The 16,981-nt window shown below is 44.6% G+C and overlaps 1 protein-coding gene across 22 annotated transcripts in view; it reads right to left on the bottom strand.

Annotated features, from left to right (window-relative positions):
* Positions 1-16,981, bottom strand: part of CCDC158 (coiled-coil domain containing 158) — a 1,147,529-nt gene that overhangs the window by 988,280 nt on the left and 142,268 nt on the right. The gene's annotated exons all lie outside the window — the stretch shown is intronic.

The following is a 16,981-nucleotide window of genomic DNA, read 5'->3' as shown; positions in this document are numbered from 1 at the left end:
CCAGGAACAGCAGGCAGATATTCTCGTATATAGGTGATGAAATCAACGGAGCCCCAGTACGGACCACTTTACAAGTGCATCGCCACTTTAAGTCTTTAGAAAGTTTGCAATAGCCCGAACCGTGCATGCCCAAGTGCCTTCCCGCCCAACGTAGACCCGCAGTCCCTCAGTTAAGATAAGCCAGCTAAGAAGCCAACCCAGAGAGGTGGATGGGTTGTGAGACTATGTGCCTGCTGTCCCTGGATAACACCTGTTACGATAGGTAACTGTGCTTTATCACAAGACAAACAGGCAGCATATTCTCACGTATGGGTGACCTCAAAGTTAACAAGAATGGGATGGTGGGAGTGTTGGTCTTTAAGAAAATAAATTTTGTAATACAGATTGGCCGAAGTGCCCATCCCATCTGGAGGAGGACTCCAGACAATAGTGAGAAGTGAATGTATGAACTGAGGACCAGGTGGCAGCTTTACAGATTTCCTCAATGGGAGTAGATCTGAGAAAAGCAACAGAAGCTGCCATGGCTCTGACTTGTGGTCTGTGACACGACTCTCAAGTGCCAGTCCAGTCTGAGTGTAATAGAACAAAATACAAGCAGCCAACCACTTGGAAATCATCCGTTTGGAAACAGGATGCCCCAAATTTGTTTGGATCAAATGAGATGAATGGGGAGAAGTACAATGAGGCTTTGGGCTCCTTTTACGAAGCCGCGTTAGCGGTTTAACGCGTGTAATAGCGTGCACTAATTTGCCAGCCACGCTAGCTGCTACCGCCTCCTCTTGAGCAGGTGGTACTTTTTCAGCTAGAGCGGGGATTAGTGTGCGCTAAAACGTTGCGTGCGATAAAGCCACTAACGCGGCTTTATAAAAGGAGCCCTTTGTCCGGTCGATATAATAGGCCAAAGCATGTTTATAATCCAAAATATGCAAAACATAAGAACATAAGAATTGCCGCTGCTGGGTCAGACCAGTAGTCCATCATGCCCAGCAGTCCACTCACACGGTGGCCCTCTGGTCAAAGACCAGCACCCTAACTGAGACTAGCCCTACCAGCGCAGTTTCTTATTCAGCAGGAACTTGTCTAACTTTGTCTTCAATCCCTGGAGGGTGTTTTCCCCTATAATAGCCTCCGGAAGAACGTTCCAGCTTTCTTCCATTCTGTGGGTGAAGAAGAACTTCATTACGTTTGTATGGAATCTATCCCCTTTCAACTTTAGAGAGTGCCCTCTCGTTCTCCCTACCTTGGAGAGGGTGACCAACCTGTCCTTATCAACTAAGTCTATCCCCTTCAGTATCTTGAATCATGTCCCCTCTGTCGTGGCTCGTTATGGGACGATATTGAGATGGATGTCAGAAGCATGATAGTGCAGTATTTTTGTAGCACCAGTTTTTCGTATGATTCTGGGTAATTCTAGTTAGACAAACATCTGTGTTAGTTAAGGACCGCGCCCAAATAGAAGCGTACGGAAAAACAGGTGAATAAAACATTTAAATATAATGTAGCTAAGGCCAGAAGAAAAAAAACACACTAAAGATTAATATAAGGAAAAGAATGGTGTTTTCTTGTGTACTTTGCTGTTGAGCTAAATCATGGTGGAAATCATGATTACATGGAGTCCAGTTTAGGTTCTTTGTATGTACTATGACTGTCCTGTCTTAGGCCAGCATCTTGTGCCAGTGAATAGTTTCTGTTCTTTGTTCAGCTTCCCGCCTTTAGCCTCGTGGTTCTAATTGTTAACAGATGTGCTCAGGCCAGTTAGGAAAAGCATATTAGACTCCATATTCCAAACTGAGATATAAAATGTATGAAGTATGAATGGCCAAGATATGAATGAAATTATGAATGTTTGGGGCCCATGAATGTAATATATAAATGGTTTATAAGAAAAAACACTAAGGAAAAATCATGAGCACGACATCTGGAAGTGATTAGAGTCAGTCTCAAGAATAGGGAGAAGGGGGGCATTGGAAGCCCACGCTTCAGGAAGAGGAGACGGGGATTTAACCCCCCTTTTTCTTCAGAGTAAGGTTTCTGTGTAAGGCCATGCAATTTGAATCTGTCAGCTTAGGAGTTTGTTTTTTCTTTAAGGCTCAGAGCTTGTCAGCATGGAAGGGCTGAGAATTTATCAGCACCATGTTAATAATTATAGATTCTCTTGAATGTTATAATGTTAATTCAGAAATCAAAAGTAATTTTCTGAAAACTTTGTATAACTTTTAAACATGGAGGAATGTTTCTTTGTCTAAACTTTAAGACCACCCATAGAAATGTTATTGGTCGTCAGACTTGATGATGTCACTAAACCAAAAGTTATATATGGACATGTAACTGCAAAAAACTTTAGAATTGTTAGGAGAAAGCCACGTTTGGCTTCTATAATAATTCTCTGATGCAAAAGATACTCAATTGATTTGCTAATAAAATTAATTGCGTACTCTTATGACCTAATATTGATATCTAATAAAAAATAAGATTTTGGATTTTATGAAAATATTTTGCATCATTATTTTTTTAATTTCATTTTACAATCCTAGAAAGCTATTAGTACGCATGTGTGCAATCATTCTGCTCACCTCTCAATCTGCTCTGTTCGAGGGAGAAGAGGCCCAGTTTCTCTAATCTTTCGCTGTACAACAGCTCCTCCAACCCCTTAACCATCTTAGTCGCTCTTCTCTGGACCTTTTCGAGTAGTACCGTGTCCTTCTTCATATACGGCGACCAGTGCTTGGGACTTGGGAGTTCTGATTGACAAGTCGATGAAGATGTCCACACAATGTGCGGCGGCGGCAAAAAGGGCAAACAGAATGCTAGGAATGATAAGAAGGGGATCACGAACAGATCAGAGAAGGTTATCATGCCGCTGTACCGGGCCTTGGTGCGCCCTCACCTGGAGTAATGCGTCCAGTCTGTGTCCGTCAAGGTGATCAATGATGCTGTCCTTTATCAGTGACTCTACCATCTTTCCCAGTACTGAGGTCAGATTCACAGGTCTGTAGTTTCCCGGATCTCCCCTCGAACCTTTCTTGAAGATCGGCGTAACATTCGCCACCTTCCAGTCTTTCGGAATCTTTCTCGATTTGATCGACAGATTGGCTTTTAGTTGAGCTATGGTATTAGTTGAGCTATGGCTATTAGTTGAGCAGTTCAGCTATGGTTCCTTTCAGTTCCTTGATATCCCTCAGATGGATGCCATCCAGTCCCGGGGATTTATCGCTCTTAAGCCTATCAATCTGCTTACACACCTCCTCTAGACTGACCGTCAATCCTGTCAGCTTTCCGTCTTCGTTTCCAGCATATAGCCTGATGAGTTCCGGTATGCTGTGTACATCTTCTTCGGTAAATACAGACGCAAAAAATGTGTTCAGTTTTTCGGAGATTGCTTTGTCCTCTATTAGCGCTCCCTTTATTCCATGGTCATCCAACAGTCCCACTGCTTCCTTGGCCGGTCGTTTCCCCTTAATATATCGAAAGAAAGTCTTGAAGTTCTTCGCCTCCTTGGCTATTTTTTCCTCGTAGTCTCTTTTGGCCCCTTTTACCACCTTATGGCACCTGCATTGATGTTTGTGCTTGTTCCAGTTTTTGTCCGTTTTTGATCTTTTCCATTACTTAAATGAAGTTTTCTTGTCTCTGATTGCTTCCTTCACCTCTATAGTGAGCCACGCCAGTTCTTTGTTCTTTTTCCTCTTGTATCCCTTTTCTCCTGCTCAGATCAACTCTGCTCCGTTGGCCCCTCCCATTTTAAGGCACAGCTTCGGTGGTCAACATCATGGGTGGGCGGAGCTAACTCGCCGATTCCCCTCTTGGTCTCCTGCCTCTGCTTCTCTCTCCTGCTCTTTTATCTGCTTTTTTCCCCCTTTGGCTTCTCTCTCCCTCTGCCTCTCTCTGTAGCTGCTTTTCTCCTGCTTCGATCAGCTCCACTCCGTTAGCCCCTCCCCTTTTAAGGGGAAGCTTTGGTGGTTGACGTTGGGGGTGGGCAGAGCTAACTCTCACCGATTCCCCTCTTGATCTCCTGCCTCTGCTTCTCTCTCCTGCTCTTTTTTCTGTTTTTTCCCCCTTTGGCTTCTCTCTCCCTCTCTCTGTAGCTGCTTTTCTCCTGCTTCGATCAGCTCCACTCCGTTAGCCCCTCCCCTTTTAAGGGGAAGCTTTGGTGGTTGACGTTGGGGGTGGGCAAAGCTAACTCTCACCGATTCCCCTCTTGGTCTCCTGCCTCTGCTTCTCTCTCCTGTTCTTTTTTCTTTTTTTTTCCCCCTTTGGCTTCTCTCTCCCTCTGCCTCTCTCTGTAGCTGCTTTTCTCCTGCTCTCTCCTGCAATTTAGGAAAAAATACTGGTAGAACAATCGATGGATTGATATGGAACTCCGTGACAACTTTCAGTAGAAACTTTGGACGCGTGCGTAGAACCACTTTATCATAGTGAAAGACAGTGAAGGGTGGATCTGCCACCAATGCTTGTAACTCACTTACCCTCCTGGCAGAGATGAGAGCAATCAGAAAAATAACTTTCCAGCTGAGAAACTTGAGATGAGCTGTGGCCATTGGTTCAAATGGTGGCTTCATCAAACTGGAAAGAACCACATTAAGGGCCCATACGACCGGTGGAGGCTTGAGAGGTGGTTTCACCTTGAAAAGTCCTTTCATGAATCTGAAGACCAAAGGATGAGAAGTAAGAGGCTTTCCCTCGACTGGCATGTGAAAAGCTGTAATAGCACTGAGATGGACTCTGATAGATGTAGGCTTGAGACCAGAATCAGATAAATGAAGTAGATAATCTAACACGAATTCCACTGCTAGTGAAGTGGGATCATGATGATGAAGAAGACACCAGGAAGAAAACCTAGTCCACTTTTGTTGGTAACATTGTTGGGTGGCTTGTTTCCCGGAGGCATCAATAATATGTCGAACTGGCTGAGAGAGATGTAATTCAGAAGAATTCAGCCCAAGAGAAACCAAGCTGTCAGGTGTAATGATTGCAGGTTGGGATGTAGAAGTGACTCCTGACACTGAGTAAGCAAAGTAGGAAAATCCGGAAGAGGAATTGGTTCCCTGGAGCTGAGCTGAAGTAGAAGGGAGAACCAATGCTGCCTGGGCCACCTTGGAACAATGAAAATCATGGTGGCTGCCTCTCGTTTGAGTTTGAACAGAGTCCTCAACATGAGAGGAATTGGAGGGAATACATATAGAAACAGGCCTGTCCAGTCCAGAAGAAAGGCATCGGCTTCCAGACGGAGAAGAGAATAAAGTCTGGAGCAAAATTGGGGAAACTGGTGATTGTGAGGAGCCACAAACAAATCTACTTTTGGAGTGTCCCGGTGAACAAAGATGAACTGGAGAGTTGCAGAGTTGAGAGTCCATTCGTGAGGCTGAAGAATTTTGCTGAGGTTGTCTGCTAGAGAATTCTTCTCCCCTTGAATGTAGACAGCCTCCAAAAAAAGCTGTCGCCCAAGTCCAGATTTTCTGGGCCTCCTGACACAACAGGAGAGAGCCCGTACCTCCATGCTTGTTTATGTAGTGCATCACTACTTGATTGTCCATGTGAAGGAGGAGGACTTGTGGGTAGAGAAGATGATGGAAAGCCTTGAGGGCATAATACATGGCTCTGAGTTCTAGGAAACTGATGTGAAATTTCTGCTCCCTGGCGATCCAAAGACCCTGAGCCTGCAAATCGTCCATATGTCCCGTCCCGTCCCCCCCAAGCATAAGGGGATGCATCCGTTGTAATGACCTTGTGATGAGGGGTTAAGTGAAAAAGGAGACCTCTGGATAGATTGAAGAAGGTCCTCCACCATTGAAGTGACTGCAGAAGAGATGATGTTACAGAGATGTGCTGTGAGAAACGATCTGTCGCTTGAGACCACTGAGAGGCAAGGGTCCACCGAGGAGTGTGAAGGTGAAGTCGTGCCAGTGGAGTGACATGCAAAGTGGAAGCCTTGTGGCCCAGAAGAACCATCAAGTGTCTGGCAGAAATGGAGTGAAGAGGAAGTATTTGCTGACAAAAACGGATGAGAGCCTGAAGGCAGGGCCGGCTTAAAGGATAGGCCCAGAAGGCATGTGCCTAAGGCCCGGAATTGTCAGGGGGCCCTAGGGCTGGCGTTAATGGGGAGCAAACAGGGCAGCTGCCCTGGGCCTAACAGATCCAGTTGGCCCCGCGGTCAAACTTCTTTATTGAACTCCTACATTGTCCTTTTCAGAGTGGCCCCGACACGGCAGCTGTTCTCACAAGTTGCTAGCGGCTACTCCAAAGTTTTTCCTCTGCCGCGATCTGCCCCATTGGAAATGGGAAGTTGCGGCAGAGGGAAAACTTCGGGCCATCTGCCATGTTAGGGTCCCCTCTGAAAAGGACAATTTTGGCTGCAGGGGAGAAGCGATCTCTTGCCTAGCCTCCTCTTCCCCCCATACTGTCAGAACGCCTCAACTTTCCCCCCCAAGGCAAATTTGACGTCAGGCAAGAAGGCTTGTGGGCCTATCACGTCAGGGAAGCAGGAGGAAATCGAGGGCTGTGGCTTGGCAAAATCAGCAGCAGTGGCGGAGAGAGAGAAAGAAATGGGAGGGGCAGAAAGAAAGAAAGTCTGAAAGAAAGGGGCAGGGAGAGAAAGAGAGAGAGAAAGAAAGAAAGAAGGGGCAGGGAGAGAGGAAGATAAAGTTGGACTCATGGAAGAACAGAGAGAGATGTTGGTTGGGATGAGGTCTGGAGGAGAGGAAGCATGCAGGAGGAAAAAAGAAAGTATGCACAGTCAGAAAGAAGTGCAACCAGAGACTCATGAAATCACCAGACAACAAAGGTAGGAAAAATGATTTTATTTTCAATAGTGATCAAAATGTGTCAGTTTCTTCAAATTTACATCTGCTATATTTATATTTTGCAGAGTATTAGGAGGCTATGTGTCATTGTTTCTGTGGTGTTTCACTGTTTGCAGTTTGGCTTCTTGGCAATTCAGTTTAACCTTTATCTACATATTTCTATTTTTAGTTTGTGATTACTTATTCCATACTGGGTGAGAGTGTATCTGTGTTCTCTGTTAGAGAATGACACAGTGACAAAATTCATCACCGTTCCCATCCCTTCGGATAACCGCGGGAAACCATCTTCATGTCATTTTTTAAGGAAAGAGGGAAGAATCAGAGTATGAATGGCCACAACCACTGACCCGCAAGCTTTGCTTTGAATAATGCTGGTGTAGAAGGACAGAGGATGAAATAGACACTAGAAAATGACATGGGTTTATTTCCCGCGGTTATCCGCAGGGACGGGAACGGTGATGAATTTTGTCACCCTGTCATTCTCTATTCTGTGTGTATAAAAGACATGGTTTTCTGTTAGCATTGGCTAGCCTTGTTTGACAAAATGCATCGGGCATGGTTCTTGGGAGCACCTTGAATAAACCTGATTTGAATCTCCTTTTTTTCTACCAATCTTCTTTTGATTCATGTTGGATTCTTTGGTGGACCGCTTGCCTTGTTTCGTTACAAGTTAACATACATGGAGTGGAACGTACTAGAGGAGTTACAAATTTGGTTGTTTATACATACATATGGGTTACAGTTGTTTGATGAAGAGTGAGGCATTGTAAACATGGTTATTAATATAGACTTATATTTTGGATAATATTACTGCTTTATAATATATTTGAACACTTTTCTATATGTATGGAAAGGGTTCAGAGTTAAAGTACTGGGTAAGTAGGTGGGAAGGGAAAGAAGAGGAATTTGTTCAGAGATGTTTGGGAGTGGAATAGAAGAACAACTGCACTGGAATGCTAATCTTTGCTTGTTTTGAATTAAAGAAAAGAAAGAAATACAAGTGGAAATAAAGAAGTAAATAAGAAAACAGATAAATGGGGGTGGGGCAGGGGCGGGGCAAGGCTAGGGGGGGCTCAGTGTACTTGTGTGCCTAGGGGCTCTCAAAGAATTAATCCTGCTCTGCCTGAAGGTGATCTTGAGGAAGAAACGCTCTCATGAGAGTGGTGTCCAGGATAGTTCCAATGAACTGAAGAGCTTGAGTTGGAAGGAGATATGATTTGGGAAGTTAACCTCGAAACCCAAAATCTGAAGATGAAACAGCTTTGATCAACCAGTCATCCAGGTAATGAAAGACTTGTAGGCTGTGTGAACGGAGAGATGCGGCCACTACAATCAGGCACTTCGTAAAGACTCTGGGAGAAGACACCAGGCCACAGGGAAGTATCTTGTACTGGTAGTGACGTTGATGAGTTTGGAAACGGAGGTATTTCCTGGAAGCCGGATGAATTGGGATACGTGTGTAGGCTTCCTTGAACAAAGAAAAGAAAAAGAAATATGACTAAAAGTCACAATTTCATGAGAGCGGGAAGGCAGCTAAAGAGAAAAGATCAATGGTCATTGAAAAAACGCGTCTTCTTAGCTCTGCGGAAACTAAAAAACTGAGCGAACACACGCCTATGTGAGACAGGAAGGCACATGCGTGGTTCGGGCTATCGCAAACTTTCTAAAGACTTAAAGTGGTGATGTACTTTTAAGTGGTCCGTACAGGGGCTCCATCGGTGACATCACCCATACGTGAGAATATGCTACCTGCTTGTCCTGGGATAATACAAAATATAATCAATATGAAATTCATCAACAACCATCTAAAACAAACTTTCAATATAAAAAACTCGCTTCTAAATAAACAATAATTTGTAGTAGAACGGTTATCATCTGGCAGAGTTTTCCAGTTCTTTAGCTGCTTGATAAGCAAAAGATATACCAAAAGTTTCCTTAATTTTATCTCCTTAGTGTTGTGTGAAGAAAAATGTTGCAAGCTCTCCAAATGTGTAATTTTTAGACAGGTGTAAATACAACCAAGGAATGTTATATCATTGGGCAAACTCATACTGAATTTTAAAGAGAATACAAAAAATGTATATATAGCCCTTGCCTCAACTGGTAACCAGTGGAAGTGAATTAAGAAAGGAGTTACCTTCTTAGATCAAGGCAAAAAGAAAAATCAACCATAATGTCATATTCTGCACAGTTTTTATTGGCCATCTTATTAAGCACAGTTACTTACCGTAACGGTTGTTATCCAGGGACAGCAGGCAGCTATTCTCAACATATGGGTGACATCATCCACGGAGTCCGGATGCGGACAGCCTCGCAAGCATACTTGCTTGTAGAAACTTCAGAAGTTTCAAGTCAGCCACACCGCGAATGCATGAGTGCCTTCCTGCCCAGCACAGGGCGAGGCTCCTCAGTTCAGATAGCTAGCAGAGAAGATAACCAGGGGAGGTGGATGGGTTGTGAGAATAGCTGCCTGCTGTCCCTGGATAACAACTATTATGGTAAGTAACTGTGCTTTATCCCAGGATAAGCAGGCAGCCTATTCTCAATTTATGGGTGACCTCCAAACTAACCAGAATGAGATGGTGGGAGCGTTGGCAACTTAGGAGAATAAATTTTGTAATACTCTCTGGCCAAAAATGGCCATCCTGTCTGGAGAAAACATCCAGACAATAATGAGAGGTAAAGGTATGAACCGAGGACCAGGTGGCAGCTTTGCAAATTCCTCAATAAAAGTGCATCTGAGGAAAGCTACTGAAGCCACCATGGCTCTGACTTTGTGGACTGTGATTCAACTCTGTAAATGCAGTCCAGCCTGGACATAGAAGAAAGAGATACAAGCAGCCATCCAGTTGGAGATGGTACACTTAGAAATTGGATGTCCCAACTTGTTTGGATCGAAGGAGACAAAAAGTTGAGGAGCAGATCGGTGTGGTTTGGTACGTTCTAAGTAGAAGGCCAAAGCACGTTTACAGTTCAGAATATGAAGAGCTGATTTTCCAGGATGAGAATGAGGCCTTGGAAAAAAACACTGGAAGTACAACAGATTGATTGATATGAAATTCAGAAACCACTTTAGGGTAAGGATTTAGGATGAGTACGTCGGACCACCTTGTCATGATGGAAAACTGTGAAAGGTGGATCAGCAACTAAAGTTTGCAACTCACTGACTCTTCGAGCAGATGTGAGGGCAATGAGGAACACCACTTTCCAAATGAGATATTTCAGATGAGCAATAGACATTGGTTCAAATGGAAGCTTCATTAACTGAGCAAAAACAACTGAGATCCCAAACCACTGGAGGTGGTTTGAGAGGAGGTTTGACAATGAAAAGTCCTTTCATATATTTGGAAACCATCGGATGAGAAGAGAGGGGTTTCCCTTCAATAGACTGATGGAAAGCAGCAATTGCACTGAGATGGACTCAGATCGATGTAGACTTGATGCCAGAGGTGGATAAGGGCAAAAGATAATGCAGAACAGAAGATATGGAGGAATCTTGAGGCTCCTTATCATGAGAGATGCACTACGTAGAAAAACTAATTTATTCTTGGTGGTAGAATTATCTAGTGCAGGCTTTCTAGAAGTCTCTAAAATGTCTCTTACAGGTTGAGAAAACTGAAGAGGAGTTATGTTGAGAGGTACCAAGCTGTCAAGTGAAGACTGCAGGTTGGGATGAAGTAGAGATCCTTGACTCTGTGTAAGCAGAGACGGAAAAATTGGTAGAAGGTATGGCTCCCTGCTGCTGAGTTGAAATAGAAGGGAATACCAAGGTTGTCTCGGCCACAATCATGGTGACATGATCGTTCTTCAACTTGACTAGAGTCTTGAGAATAAGAGGGAATGGAGGGAATGCATAGAGGAGATTCGTCCATTCCAGTAGAAAAGCATCTGCCTCGAGGCGATGAGAAGAATATATCCTGGAGCACAACTGAGGCAGTTTGTGGTTGTGGGGAGATGCAAAGAGATCTATCTGAGGAGTCCTCCACTGCAAAAAAATGTGATGAAGAGGCGAAGAATTGAGTGTCAATTCGTGAGGTTGCAGAAGACAACTCAATTTGTCCACCAAACAGTTTTTCGATCCTTGGATGTAGACAGCTTTCAGGAAGGTGTTGTGGAGGTTTGCCCAGTCTCAAACCTTCAGCGCTTCTTGACAAAGGGAGAGAGATTATATTCTTCCCTGCTTGTTGACATAGTACATGGCGGATGAGGACTACCTGGTTGTGAAGAAGATGTTGAAAAGCTTTGAGAGCACTGAAGATCGCTCTGAGTTCTAACATATTGATGTGACACTGACGATCCGTGCTGGTCAAGTGGCCTTGAGTATGGAGACCGTCGAGATGAGCCCCCCCCCCAAGCATAGGTCGAGGAATCTGTTGTGAGGACCTTCCGATGAGGGGGGCATTTGAAACAGTAAACCTCTGGAGAGATTGGAAGAGAGCATCCACCAGCGGAGAGGCTGTCTCAACGAAATAGTGACTGTAATGTGTCGAGAGAGTGGTTCACAAGCCTACGTCCACTGAGATGCCAGGGTCCACAGAGGAATTCTGAGGTGAAGTCTGGCAAAAGGAGTCACGTGTACTGTGGAGGCTATGTGACCCAGTTGCACCATCATGTGTCTTGCTGAGAGTGAAGAGCGGGAAAACACTGTGTGACAGAGCTGAAGAAGAGCATCCAGATGTTGCTGAGGAAGGAATGTTCTGAGTTGGATAGTGTCCAGAACAGCTCCGATGAACTGTAGATTCTGAGAGGGCTGAAGGTGGGATTTGGGAAAGTTGATTTTGAATCTCAAGCTTTGTAGGAACCATGTAGTCCGTTGGGTCGCTATAATAACCCCCTGAGATGTTGAATCTTTGATGAGCTAGTCGTCTAGGTAGGGAAATACCTGAAGACCATGGTTCCTGAGAGCTGCTACTACCCCACCAGGCACTTGGTGAACACTCTGGGAGATGAAGCCAGGCCAGAGGGTAGCACTCTGTATTGGTAATGCAGATGCCCCACCCGAAATCTGAGGTATTGATGGGAGGTTGGATTAATGGGGATGTGAAACCTCCTTGAGATCTAGATAACATAACCAATCATTCTGATCTTGAAGGGGGTAAAGGGACGCCAGGGACAACATGCAAAATTTTTCCTTGACTATTTGTTGAGAGCCCTGACATCCAGTAAGGGTCGCAGATCGCCTGTCTTCTTCGGAACTAGGAAGTAACAGGAGTAAAAAACCCTGCTCTGTTGTTCCAGAGGAACCTCCTCGATGGCACGGAGACAAAGCAGAACTTGAGCTTCCTGAAGAAGAAGGGCGGTCTGGGATGGATTGGAAGGATACTCACTTGGAGGAAGCTCTGGTGGAACCTGAGTGAAGTGAATAGAGTATCTTTCCCTGATTATTGACAGAACCCAGAGGTCGGATGTAATGGTCTCCCATCGATGGTAAAAATGATGCAGATGACCGCCTATGGGGGAAGGGAGTACAGAGGCAGAACAATGGAGGTTATGCTCAGTTTTAAACAGTCAAAAATGCTGCACAGCCTGAGGCGCAGCAGAAGGCTGAGGTTTCTGTTGCTTCTGCTACTGTAGTTTCTTGGGAGGTGCTCGAGTATAAGGAGCCGCCCTTGGAGTATAACGCTTTTGGAAAACTAGAGGAGGGCGTGAAGATTTTGCAGGAGCTGGCTTTGGCTTTGGTCTGACAATAGAAGCAAAGGATTTTTCATATTCAGAAAATTTCTTAGTGGCAGCCTCTATGGATTCATCAAAGAGGTTATTGCTTTCACAAGGAATGTTAGCCAGACGATCCTGAAGATTAGGGTCCATATCGATGGTGGGAAGCCAGGCCAAGCGCCGCATCGCTACAGAGAAAGCAGTGGCCCTAGCAGACAGTTCAAAGGCATCATAAGATGACTGGAGAAGATGCAATCTGAGTTGCGACAGAGTAGCAGTGACTTCTTGGAACTCAAAATGTCGATGTTGATCCAGGTTTTTCAAAAAACCTGGAAGAATATCAATCAGGAACTTGAGATAAGTAGTGAAGACAAAATTGTAGTTGAGGACACTGGAGAACATCATAGAATTCTGATAAAGCCGATGTCCAAACTTGTCCATGGTCTTACCCTCTCTTCCAGGAGGAACTGTGGCATAGACCCTGGAAGGCTGGGTTCTTTTCAAAGAGGACTCCACAAGGAGGGATTGGTGAGATAACTGTGAATTCTCAAACCCTTTGCAATGTAGAGTTCTATACCTCAAGTCCAACTTGCCTGGAACAGCTAGTATAGCATAAGGAGTCTCCAGACATCGTTTGAAAGTTTGAGACAAAAGCCGGTTAAGAGGGAGTTTAAGCGACTCTGCAGGAGGTTGAGGCAGATGCATTTCCTCTAGATACTTCTTAGAGTATTTGGAATCAGCATCTAATTTAATATTCAGGTCATCAGCCTTCTGACGAAGGAAGGAAGAGAAAGGCAGCTGATCCACCAAGGCTCTGCCTCTAGAAGGACTCAATGAACTCGAAGCGCCTCGAGTGGAGAACGAAGGTGAAGTCTCTCTGGAAAAGTGGCAATCCAAAGAATATGGAGACTTGGAGGAGGCAATGGAAGCAGCTGATTCCTCGAGGTCTGGAAGCGGTGACTTTGTTCGAGTTGGCGGCCTCGAAGAGCTGTAAGGTCTGGAATAAGGCCTGGATGAGGAAGGCTGCTCTTTGGAAGGAGACCTGCGCCTCGATGCCTTGATGAGGGCCTCGATCGACGACGAGAGTGGTGTGTAGAAGTAGGATCGAGGAGACGTCACCCTATGTATGGAAACAGGCAATGCTGCCGGTGAATAAATAGGGCTAGAAGCTGTAGATCGAAACTCAGCAGTTTGGATCGAGGAATCTCTATGCACTCGCAAAGACTCTGCTCCTTGTATGAAGTGTGAGGATTCCTGTCGAGACACTCACAAAGAATCTACCCCTTGCATAGATTTCGATCGAGACACTCGCAAAGCCTCGGCTCCTTGCATAGAGTGTGTAGATGCCAGACCAGACACTTGAAAAAACTCGACTCCTTGCATAGAATGCGATTCAGCTCAAAGCACAGGCAGAGGCTCGACCTTGTGGGAGACTGCTGATTACACAGGCTGGATTTTAGGTGGCAGAGTCGAGGCAGAACCATATTTGCTCAGTAATTGAACAAATTGCTGCTCCAAAATGGTCTGGAGAGAAGCCTGCAATTGTGGATCCGAGTCTGAAACTGGACCACATGCTGAGGTCAACGGTCTCAAGGTGGCAGTGGAGATATGCTTCGACTTGGAGGTCTTGGGGAGCTTCAGGACCACTGCTGGAACCTTCTGCTTAGGTATCTGACCCGAGGGAAGCTCAGGCGAAGACAAAGCAGGTGTACTCGAGGCCAAAGACGATCCAAACGAGGAAGGTCTGATGAGGCTCAAGGTCAGAGTCATGGAAGCAGGAGGACCCTCGGTAGACGGTGGGACCGAGGCAGCACTTGAGGTCAAGGGTGTCAATGAAGAGTCCATCCTGAAGAGTTTTTCCACCAAAATCCGACAATGTTTAAGGGCTCGAGGTTGAAGAGTAGCACAGCGCTCACAAGACTTCGTACAATGGTCAGGCCCGAGGCACTTAAGACACCAGTGGTGTGGGTCCTGAGAGAAATAGCACGCTGCCATTGGCTACACTTATTGAAGCCCGTTGCTGGCCAGGACATAGGAGGAAAAATAGCCGCTGCGAAGTCGAAGCCCGCAGGCTGCGGCCGAATGGCCTGCCCCACCAGTCAGACGAAAAAGAAAATAAAGTCTTTTTTTTTTTAAATAGAAAATAAAGAAAATAACACAGTGATTTGTGACTAAAAAGAACACAAACCGCGATGAGAGAAGGCACGAAGCAAACAAAGTTCAGCACAGAACATCATAGGCAGACTTCTTGGCTCCGCAGAAAACTGAGAACTGAGGAGACTCACCCTGGGCTGAGCGGGAAGGCACTCACGAGTGCGTGGTGCGGCTGACTCAAAACTTCTGAAATTTCTATAAGCAAGTATGCTTGCGAGGCTGTCCGCATCGGGGCTCCAAATGTTGAGAATAGGCTGCCTGCTTGTCCTGGGATAAACTTATTTAATGGGAATTGGCTATCCCAGTAAAATGATGTTACAATAATCTATCTGGGGCAAAATTAGAATTTGGATCAATCATCAAAATCTGCCTCCCTAAATAATTTCTTGTTTTATTTTCTCGTCAAGATAAAGCTTTCTTTATTAGCAAATGAATTTGAGGTTCTACAGACCGTGAATGATCAAACAGCACTTCTAAGAATCTTGATCTTTGAAGTCAATATTATTTATTTGTTATAGTATTCTGAGATACTTTAATATTGATCTTTTAGTAATAACAAATTGTTTTTTCTTATTTAATTTTAGTTGACATCCAGCTCTCAATGAGATTAATACAAGTAGAGTGAAGGGGAGAAGGCAACATAATAAGGGCCATCCAGACACCTAGCTGAGTGCCCTCACAGTTGCCCACTGACTGCTACTCCCTGTTGAATTCATGAGCCACGTTCCCTTCTACACAGCTACTTAGGAAGTACTCTGGAGTGTCTTCTTGCTGTCTCCCCACCTATCTGAGAAGCTGACCTACATGTGGGTGCCCTGGAAGTGATGGTCCTCCTCATCCCTACATGTAGAAGAGAGTGCACCAAAGAGGACACATACAGTTCTACTTCCATCTCCTAAATATATCTGACTCCTCAGCTGTGGCTGATATATCCTGGCTGCCAAGGTCATGGATTCTCACCTAGGGAAGGAAAGTGTGCATCATCCTCTCTACAGCTGTCAGGTCAGCTGTAACTTCACCTAAGCATGTGTCCCTGGCCTAGTGATAGACATACCATTTCAGCTGGCACCATTTGTGCTCACAGTCCTTGATGTCTTGGTTATTGTGCTGGATTGCACTGAAGTGCTCACAGATGGCACCCCACTCTCTTCCCTTCATGTAGGCACATAGCCTTTGGCCCTTGGGCACAACTAGATATGTTGTGCCTGTATTTATCTCACTAGCAATTCAATCTCCCTATCTGAGAAATGTATCCAGTGGCTTGGGACCTGAGTTTGCTTCTTTGGAGCCATGACATAGATGTAGAGGAAGGTTGAAAATTGCTGCAGGTACTTAGACATTTGGAAGAGGGACATTTTCAAGTTTGATATGGACCAACTGGCAAAATATTTTGGTGGGATGACATACAAATCCTGGGCTTTAGATGCTATTTTCAAATTTTACCCTCACCTGAAAGTTCCCATGGTGGAAGATACCTTTTCAGATTTAATGGAAGGGGAAACGTTCAGACGCTAAATTTAAAAGAGCTCCGTTGGATGCATGAATTACAAACTATGCAGCCTTCAGGATTGAATGAAACCAGCGATTTATTAACTCTAGCTGAATAAGTATAAGAGGATATGGTAGGTTTGGATTGTGGATTGTGATGTTTGATAAAGTTCTTTGAAGAAGCTACCTGATGTGTGGATTGTGATGACTGATAAAGTTCTTTGAAGACTTTGCCTGAAGAGTAGTGCATGATTGGGTATCCTGTGGATGATGTCATCAGGGGGGTGTATATCATGAAGTAACTGAATGCCGTGGCCATATTTGGATGACCTATTGTAAGCAGTGCGAGAAAGCGAATGAATGAAATGTAGTTGGTGAGTAATTAAAGGAAATGATATAATGCTGATAATTAATTCATTGATATTCCCCTTCCATTAAATTTTATGTTGCTGTGTTTGCTTTGTTGTAGTTAAGGCACTTCCCCCATCTTGAGGAAGATAAGAAACGCATTGGTGGGGCATAGTTAAAGTGACCATTTATTTTTTTCATCAAAAGAGGACATCTATTAATTGTCAGTCCCGCCCCCAATCCCACCCTAGCCCCACCCCAACCCCAACCCCGCCCTAGCCCCACCCCCCAATCCCGCCCCCAATTTCTTCCATTCATTTTTCATGTACATATATCTTATTAATTCATAATGGTAACCATAAAATTTAAAAAAAACTACAAAGCACACTATATGCAGAGAAAATGTTAATTATTTATATTTGGGGGGTTTTTCAAAGATGTCAAGGCAAATGACTTTCAAATATGCAATGTTACCTCAGTAACTAAAGAAAAATAGACAAATATAGTGCAAAATATAGACAGCAGATATAAATTCTCAA

This window comes from Geotrypetes seraphini, chromosome 1 (genome assembly GCF_902459505.1).
Source record: "Geotrypetes seraphini chromosome 1, aGeoSer1.1, whole genome shotgun sequence".
NCBI lineage: Eukaryota > Metazoa > Chordata > Amphibia > Gymnophiona > Dermophiidae > Geotrypetes > Geotrypetes seraphini.
Note: the sequence above shows the minus strand (reverse complement) of the source record. Positions and strands in the feature narration are given on the sequence as shown.